Raw genomic sequence first — 9,649 nt, 5'->3', positions numbered from 1 at the left:
TACGTTCGGCGGACCTGTGTTAAGCCTAAAATAAAGGCCACAAACATGACAGAAAATATCGCGGCATAATGATGGTTCGTGTGATGGTGTACTGGGGTCTTGAATGCAACTAGGAGCTCTGTAAGGAAGCCAAGGCATGAGTCTATCGATGATCCTAACATATCGTAATATCATACAATATGAGAAGACACTTTTGGACGAGTTGTCATTTCTTTGGCCCACTTTCTCACCCTCCAACATATCATTTATCCCGACGCCTTTCATTCTCAGAGCTCTTCACCATGTTCTTGACCGGAACCGCTATTTTAAACATTAAATGTATATATAACATTGTTACACTCTTGTAGCTAATCATCTGATTTTGTGTTGTGTAAGAAAACATATTGTATTCATGCTAAGGTTAAGCGTTGAATGTAGAATATGAAATTCACAATCAAACAAGTGGAGGGTTTATATAGGGAAGTGGATGTTAATATGGGTGGGAAAGTGGGTGAAGAAATAATGTACCCCTTGTATCGTGAGAGCGGAGATGAGTCGGAAACAATTTATTGTGGAGGTCAGTGATCTGAAATTGATTTATTTCACACATCACAGTTATAATAATATGTACGCATCATAGTTATAATACTGTTCACCGAGTGCAGATGGGTCCAGGCTAAAAAAATGAATATTCGGTTACTGAGGATACTTTTTATCTAAATTTCTTGAGAAAATATTTTCTTTCAAGATACTCGCAAGGAGGCCCGCGCAGCAGAGCCCTCCAAACCAACTCCGATTGACCACCATGTATGCCTCTGGCCTCTCGGCCACCGGGGATGAAACAACGATGACCATGACGGTCCAAGTGATTGTTTGTCGGTTGTCGCGCTCTTTCATGATTTGAGCGGTGAAAAGCTAGTGCAAGTGGTCGATGAAAATTACTCCCTCTATTCTGTAATATAAGAATGTTTTTGACATTAGTGTCAAAAACGTTCTTATATTATGAGACGAAGAGAATAATATGTATCCGAGTGCCTCATATGGAGATAATTACATCTACAGTCTCTGTATTCTCCGGCGTGTAACATGATGGTCCTTAAATTCACGGAGTACTTCACTATGGTCCTCAAATACGAGAATATGCTCCAATACGGTCCTAGCTACGTCTCCTACTACAACCTGCTGCCCAGCCCTGTGCCACATCAGCATTCGATACACGTGTGGGTCCTGCATGTCAACATATCAAAGAGGAACATGAAAAAAAATATTCTGCATGTCAGCACAACAAAGAGGAACTTGGAAAAAGAATCACCAATCCAAGATTCGATGCAGAGCCCACACGTCAACCTAACAGACAAGCTAACCAACAGACTGGACGATGATTCGTGTCTAATAATGATATAGAACTTCAGATAAATCGGTGTGTAACGTATCCGTTTCCTTTCTATTTTATTTATCATCTGCGTGTTTATTTTTCCTTTTAGTTGAAAATTTATTAAATAATATACATAAATTATGTATTAATAATTCTTGTAGTTTTTCTTACTTTTTTAAAAATGGGAAAGTTAAAAAGGAAAAAAATGTACTTGAAAATAAAGAATAAAAAAACAGTAGATAGGCGTAGATTTGGATAAAAATATAACCACACTGAACATTATCCAAAATACATGTTGTCAATTTATGTTAAATAGTTTTGTATTTACAAACTACTCCCTCCACAGTTTAAATGGCGTATCTCCAAAACCAGAATTTTTCATAATTAAAAAGAAATAAGGCACATGTCATTAATTAGCCTATTAAATACATCGTTTTGGGAAGAATTAGCTCCTTCCGCTTGCCTTCCTGGTGCGCATGCATGGTGTGAACTGAAATTACTCCACCAATGCATGCGATGGTTTCTTTCTTTTACTGGACGGAAAGATTACTATGCGTTTGTTTGGCGATTAATTAGGCGCATATCCTTAACTACCGCAGCTCCAGCGCATCAGTTATTCCTGCCAATCGCTAGCAACCTTGGGCCCAGAGAGATGTGAGGTACGTCCTTTAAACTGTGATGGAGGGAGTATAGTGAAGATACCCAATAAATGTTCGTGTTGTGGTCCTGAATGAAGATAGATAAATTTTCCCAATAAATATGCGTGCTTTTGATCCAAACTACATTTTTTCTCTCTGATGTGCTGACATATGAGGTCCACATTTGTACTGTATTGCTGGGAGTAGCGTGAGATGTAGCCAGGACCATATTGGAGCATATTCTCGTATTTGAGGACCATAATGGAGCACTCCACCAGTTCGAGGACCATCATGTTACATGTCGGAGAGTATAAGGACTTTAGGTGTAATTATCTCGCCTCATATGGAGGCGGTCACCGCCTGGCAAGCGGGCGACATCGACACGACTCGGCATTGGAGCGGCGGTGGCTGCTACTACTGGGCATCCGCGAGGATGGCAGTTGACGTGTGACGGAGGGGAGCCCAATGCAGAGGAAGCAATCTGGGCCGACGGTCTCGTCGCCGCTAGAGCGGAGGTGGCGCGCGCAGGCAAGGCCACGAGTTTGGGTTGGTAAGAGGGAGCACGAGTGGAGCACCTGACTGGCTTGGGACACGCGTCGCCTTGCCAACATCTCCGGCTTCACCTAATTGCGTAAGGCCAACTCCACCGTGCGACCCCAAATGGATGTCCGATTTGGCCGGATTTTGTCCCTTTGAGGCGACGATGCAGTCGCCCATGTCCGCGTTTGTCCGTTGGGTCGTGGGTGCGCCCAGCGCGCGGCCGCATCCCAAATCATGTCTGGGAGGACGTGATTAAAAAAACAAAAAACTTAAATACAATGCCTAAAAAGTAAATAAACACACTTAAAAAAATTAAAACATATATAAAGGTCACGGCCACAAAATGGCCCAGTTTCACGCCGCACTTAAATGGTCCAGTGTCATAATTAACATAAAAACAAAATAAAAAAGCCGCCTGCACGCTGCTACCGCGCCCGTCCATGCCCTGGCCGTCGCCGTCGCCGTCTTCGGTGGTCGCCGGTGTCGTCGTCGTCGCTGCAGAGGTCGACGTAGTCCGGCGGCATCCAGAGATGGGCCGGCGGTCCGCGATGCACGGGGGCGGCGAGCTGGAAGGTGGCCGGTGCCTACACCACCTCCTCCCAAGGCGAGGCGTCGCACTCCGGCGACCGCGGCGGCGTGGGGCACCAGTTGCCCCCCACGGCGGCCGCCATCTGCTCCGCCGTGCACGACCAGGTCCATCCCTGGCCCACCAGGCCCGGGTGGAAGGCGGCCATGATACGTCTCCAACGTATCTATAATTTTTGATTGCTCCATGCTATATTATCTACTGTTTTGGACTATATTGGGCTTTATTTTCCACTTTTATATTATTTTTGAGACTAACCTATTAACCGGAGGCCCAACCCAGAATTGCTATTTTTTTGCCTATTTCAGTGTTTCGGAGAAACAGAATATCAAACGGAGTCCAAACGGAATGAAACCTTCGGAAACGTGATTTTCTCATCAGATAAGATCCAGGAGACTTGGACCCTCCGTCAAGAAAACCACGAGGCGGTCACGAGGGTGGAGGGCGCCCCCTCCCCTAGGGCGCGCCCCCTGCCTCGTGGGCCCCTCGAAGCTCCACCGACGTACTATTTCCTCCTATATATACTTACGTACCCCCAAACGATCAGGGACGGAGCCAAAAACCTAATTCCACCGCCACAACTTTCTGTATCCACGAGATCCCATCTTGGGGCCTGTTTCGGAGCTCCGCCGGAGGGGGCATCGATCACGGAGAGCTTCTACATCATCATCCAAGCCCCTCCGATGAAGTGTGAGTAGTTTACTTCAGACCTACGGGTCCATAGTTAGTAGCTAGATGGCTTCTTCTCTCTTTTTGGATCTCAATACAATGTTCTCCCCCTCTCTTGTGGAGATCTATCCAATGTAATCTTCTTTTTGCGGTGTGTTTGTTGAGATCGGTGAATTGTGGGTTTATGATCAAGTCTATCTATGAATAATATTTGAATCTTTTCTGAATTATTTTATGTATAATTGGTTATCTTTGCAAGTCTCTTTGAATTATCAGTTTAGTTTGGCCTACTAGATTGGTTTTTCTTGCCATGGGAGAAGTGCTTAATTAGCTTTGGGTTTGATCTTGCGGTGTCCTTTCCCAGTGACAGAAGGGGCAGCAAGACACGTATTGTATTGTTGCCATCAAGGATAACAAGATGGAGTTTTTTTATCATATTGCATGAAACTATCCCTCTACGTCATGTCATCTTGCTTAAGGTGTTACTCTGTTTTTAACTTAATACTCTAGATGCATGCTAGATAGCGGTCGATGAGTGGAGTAATAGTAGTAGATGCAGGCAGGAGTCGGTCTACTTGTCTCGGACGAGATGCCTATATACATGATCATACCTAGATATTCTCATAACTATGCTCAACTTTGTCAATTGCTCAACAGTAATTTGTTCACCCACCGTAGAATACTTATGCTCTTAAGAGAAGCCACTAGTGAAACCTATGGCCCCCAGGTCTCTTTCTCATCATATCAATCTCTATCACTTTATTATTGCTTTGCTTTTACTTTTTTACTTTGCATCTATATACCAAAAATACCCAAAATATTATTTATCATCTCTATCAGATCTCACTTTCGTAAGTGACCGTGAAGGGATTGATAACCCCTAAGTGCGTTGGTTGCGTTGAGCTATTGTTTTTGTGTAGGTATGAGGGACTCGCGCGTAGCCTCCTACTGGATTGATACATTGGTTCTCAAAAAGTGAGGGAAATACTTACGCTACTTTGCTGCATCATCCTCTCCTCTTCGGGGAAATCTAACGCAGTGCTCAAGAGGTAGCAGGCCACCGACGGCTCCTCCGTCACCTCCTCCTTCGGCACCATCTACAGCTCGGGGATGGCGACATCGCCGGCGAGAGGGCCATCGTCTTCTCGAGGCCCGGCCATTGGCGCTCATCGTGCGTGTACATGGAGTCATCCATGACATGCGCCATGATTCGGGCCTCCTCCTCCGCTGTCTATGCGAGGAGGTGGAGGTGGCGATGGGGAAGGCGACGGCGTGGGCGTCAGGCCGCGCACCTCCCGACGTGGCCGCCGCGGCCCCGACACCGTGCCGGCGAAGTATGACGCGCGTCGTACATCATGCTCGTCCTGGAGCCAAGTGTCCCACAGGACGGAGTCGGGGGCGTACCTCTCGTCGTCGAATAGGTCGTCGGGGAGGAGGCGGCGGCGGCGCTCGATCTCATCGCGCCTGGCACGGCCGCTCGCTGGCACCGGCGGGACGGGGACCCGGTCCACGGAGAGGTGCCAGTTGGTGGGGAGGTGCACGTCACTCCACGGGACCGGCGTCCTCGTCTCCCAGTACCGCCAGCACACATCGACGGCCAGGTACCGCCGGTCGCGCTGGCCGGCAGCCCCAGGCCTGATAGTGAAGGGGGCAGGCGTGGGGGCTCGAATGGAGGAGCACGGTGGTGATGCGGGCTCCTCCTTCTTGACGGAGCCGTGGCCGCGTCCCGAGGAGGACCGACCTCGCGGTCGTGCTTCCCCTTGGGGTCGTGCTTCCAAAAGCCCATGGCTGCGGCCGGCCGGCGAGGTCGACGACGGGGAGCGGCTAGGGTTTTGAGAGTGTAGGGTTTCGAGGGGGCAGAGAGGGGCTGGAGTGGGAACTGTGGACGACGACCGGTCCACGGCTTCCCATTTAAGAAGGACGGCAACCCTTCGCAGTGCGGATGACAGGTGGGGCCACCCGCCCGTGCGCATTTATGTTGGCGGGTGGGAGGTAGGTGGCCGCCTGCCACGCGGCCCCGACGCGGACGTTCGAAGCGTTCGTTCACTGTCCGCCGCGACCTAAACCCGGCGCAAGTTTGCGCTCGAAATGGATCGGCCCCGACACAAAACGGATAAGATGGGTCCGGGCCGTCGCACGTTGGGCCGCCTCATTTGTTCGTTTTACTTCAAACGGACGGGGCCGGACAAAATGAGGTCGCGCGGTGGAGTTGGCCTAATCTACCCTAAGAAGCGGCTAAATGAGAAGGCAAAACAAATGAAAATGAATTATTGTATTTTTACAAGAGTCTACTGAACAAGAAGACACAAAACACATAAGAGGACCGAAGTCGCGGTCGGTGGACCTATGAACTTCTAGAAACCTAGAAAAAGGCTAGAAATATGACTGAAAATATCGTCTGCAAGACAAGGATCTGTTTGTTGATGTACCCCCTCCGTTTTTTTACTATGCATATAAGACTTAGTCAAAGTCAAACTTTGTTGGAAAAAATATGAACATCTACAATACTAAAGCTATATGGTATGAAAATTAATTTCATGATGAGAAAATTCCTTATTTGATATGATCTTAAAATCTGCTTTCTTATTTGATACTAGAAATTTTTTTCTTCCTTATTTGACACAAGTTCTAAATTTTATTTCCTACACGACATTTTCGTCCATTTTGAGCCTAAATGACACCTGAAAAGATTCTTTTGCCCCTCATGTGGTATGTGTGTGGGGGCAATAGCGCACACACGCAACATCAATGCGAGGGCAGGAGCACACACGCAACAACACATACACATGCACCAACACACATGCACGCAACAACACGCACGCGCACGTGCACACACACACACGCACGCACACACGCAGCAACACACATGCACGCGCGCACACTCGCAGCAACACACACGCACGCAACACACACAGGCAGCACATAGGCACGCAACAGCACACACACACACACACGTACACACGCCGTAGCAAACACACACGCACCAGCACACATGCAGCAGCAGCACACATGTGCGCGTGCACCCACACACGCAACAGCACACACGCGCGTACACACATACCGCATGAGGGGAAAATCGTCTTTTCAAGTGTCATTTAGGTTTAAAATGGACGAAAGTGTCGTATAGGGAATAAAATTTAGCACTAGCGTTAAATAGGGAAGAAAAACTTTTCTAATATCAAATAAGGAACCGGATTTTAAGACAGTGTCAAATAAGGAATTTTCTCTTTCATGATGCATCTAACAATATTGATTTCATATTGTGAATCTTGATAATTTTTTTCTATAAACTTAGTCAAAGTTGATAAAGTTTGACTTTGACCAAATCTTATATGCAGACTAAAAAAAGAAGGAGGAAGTACAAGCGCCATCAGAGGAACAAGAGCATAGCCGGAAAGCCAAGGCATAAGACCGTAGATGTTCCTAATCTATTGTTACATTAGAGCATCTCCAGCCGTGCCTCAGGAAGGCCTCCTCAGACGATTTTTTCGCGCCGGCACCGAAAAAACGGCCCAGTCGCGCCCCCAGGAGCCCGATTTTCGCCGGCCTGGGCCGAAATCAGCGCCGACGGACTCAGGCCGAACCCGACGCGTTGGGGGCGCCCGGGGGCGCCGGGGCGAGCGGTTTTGGCGCGAAAAAGCCGCGGGCCAGCCGCATCAGCGACACCGCGCCTCGTCTTCCCCAACGCCTCGGTTCCCGCGGGGAATCAATGGCAAGGCTGCCGCCGGTAAGCCTTGCCATTGATTCCTCACCGGCGGCGCGTCACGGGACGGCGCACCGACGCCTCCCCTCCCTCACACGCATACACACGGGCGCGACACGGCTATATAAGCCGGTGGCCTCGCTCGCCTGTGGCCACATCAGCCCCGCCCTCGCGGCCGAGCTCTACCTCTCTCGAGCGCCGCTGCTGAGCCCTCCCTCTCGCTCTCCCTCTCCCGTAGAGCCGCCGCCCAGCCCTCCCTGTCCCTCCCCCTCTCCCGATGGCCGAGCGTTTCCCCGGAGACGAGGCGGCGGCCAACGGCTTCGGCCGCCGCACGCTCCGCGAACAGGAGTCCTGGCTCCTATTCCAGGCGAACATCTCGGCGCCGCCGGACATGCGCGCCGGGCCGATGGGCTGGAGGCTCAGCAACGGGGGAGTGCCCATTCCCCCGTTGTCCGACGCCGTGGCCAAACCCTCCTACTTCGCCGACGAGGTCGACGTCATGTGCGCCTCCCTCACCGACGCCCAGCTCTCCCTTCCCCAGTACGCTGCCAACAACCACGCGGCTTAGGCGGCGTACTTCGAGCGCCGTTGGCAGCTGCGGATGGTGTCCACCAACGGCGCGGCGGTGGTCGGGGGCCTGAAGAACAGTGAGGGGCATCACCTGTGATGGGGCGTCCCCGGCCGCACACTCGAGGGCGTGCTGACGCACCTCGAGGGAGGCAACGACCCGCCGTTGGCGTACCCCCCGGCGAGGGCGGCCGCCCCGGCGCACCACCGACGTGACGGGTCATGGGCGCCAAGGAGGTTCGGCTCCTCCTCTTCTTCCTCATCCTCGCGCTCTTCCTCGCACTCCTCCGGCACTCCGGCGCTGCTCGGCGTCAAGGCCGAGCCCGCGGCGGAGACGCCGCTCGGCCGGCGCACTCGCAGCGTCGGGATCGTCATCAACGAGGGCGGCCGGCGCACCTCCTCGTCAGCTCCTCCTCCGCGCTTCGGCAAGCCAAAGACGGCGCCGGGGCTCGCGCCGGTGAAGGTGGAGCCGGGTCTCCCCGCCGTGAAGACGGAGCATGGTGAAGTCGAGCTCGACGACGACGCGTCCCTTGAATGGGCGCGCCAGGACTCTCTGAAGATGCGGCGCTTCGCGGAGCGCCGCCGGGGCCGCGACGAAGGAGGAGTCGTCGTCATCGACGACAGCGACAACGAGGACGCGCCGCCGCCGCCACCAGTCCGCCATGGCGACGCCGGGTCCAGCAGGGGCGTCCACGTCAAGGAGGAGAAGGCCGACGATGACGACGTCGGTGAGGATGGCGGCGACGACGGCGACTACTCGGCGTTCAGCCAGTTTCTTTGTTAGATTAGTTTATATATTTGCTATGTAATGAAAATCCGCGAACTTTGTCGAAATGTATGTCCAAGTTGGCTGAAATTTGTCGTGTTTAGCCAAACTTCGCCGAACTTTACCGAAGTTTGCTATATACTTTTATTTTTTGAACGCGCCTGGGGCAACCGTGGGGCAGGCGGCTGGGAACCAACTCGCCTCAGGCCCATTTTTTGCGCCGGCTCACTTCCAGACGGTGATTTTAGGCGTCTCCTGTAAGGCCAACGGTCGGAGATGCTCTTATACAGGGCAGACACATATTGCTGGCCGAGTCATCATTTCTTCGACCTACTCTCTCATCCTCACATGTATCATTTATCCTGACGCCTTTCACTCTCAAACTTTAGCATTAGATTACTATAAAGGAAAGCACTGGCAGGCTCTTGTAACTATCGTTTTCCTTTATGTACAAGCAAACTTGTTATATTCATACTTAGATATGAGGCTGGAGTGTAGACCATGAAATTCACGAGTTAACAAGCGAACGATTTATAGACTAGTGGATGTTTTTTTTTTTTTGCGAGGGTATAGACGAGTGGATGTTGCTACGGATGGGAAAGTAGTCGAAGAAGTAACGTACACCATGTACAGTATCGTAAGCAGCACAAATGAGTCGGGTAAGAGCAACTCCAGTGCGCCTGCGCATTCTGTCCATGTGTGTAAGTTTGGGTTGAGACGGACACAAATTATGGCCCAACACGCCGACGCAAACGGACAACTCAATTCAGGCTCAAATTTGGCCGCGTTTGCGTGGGTGTAGACACGGCGCGGACGCACACGGCTC

The sequence above is a fragment of the Triticum dicoccoides genome, chromosome 1A (genome assembly GCF_002162155.2).
Source record: "Triticum dicoccoides isolate Atlit2015 ecotype Zavitan chromosome 1A, WEW_v2.0, whole genome shotgun sequence".
Taxonomy (NCBI): Eukaryota; Viridiplantae; Streptophyta; class Magnoliopsida; order Poales; family Poaceae; genus Triticum; species Triticum dicoccoides.
This window is presented reverse-complemented; position numbering follows the sequence as displayed.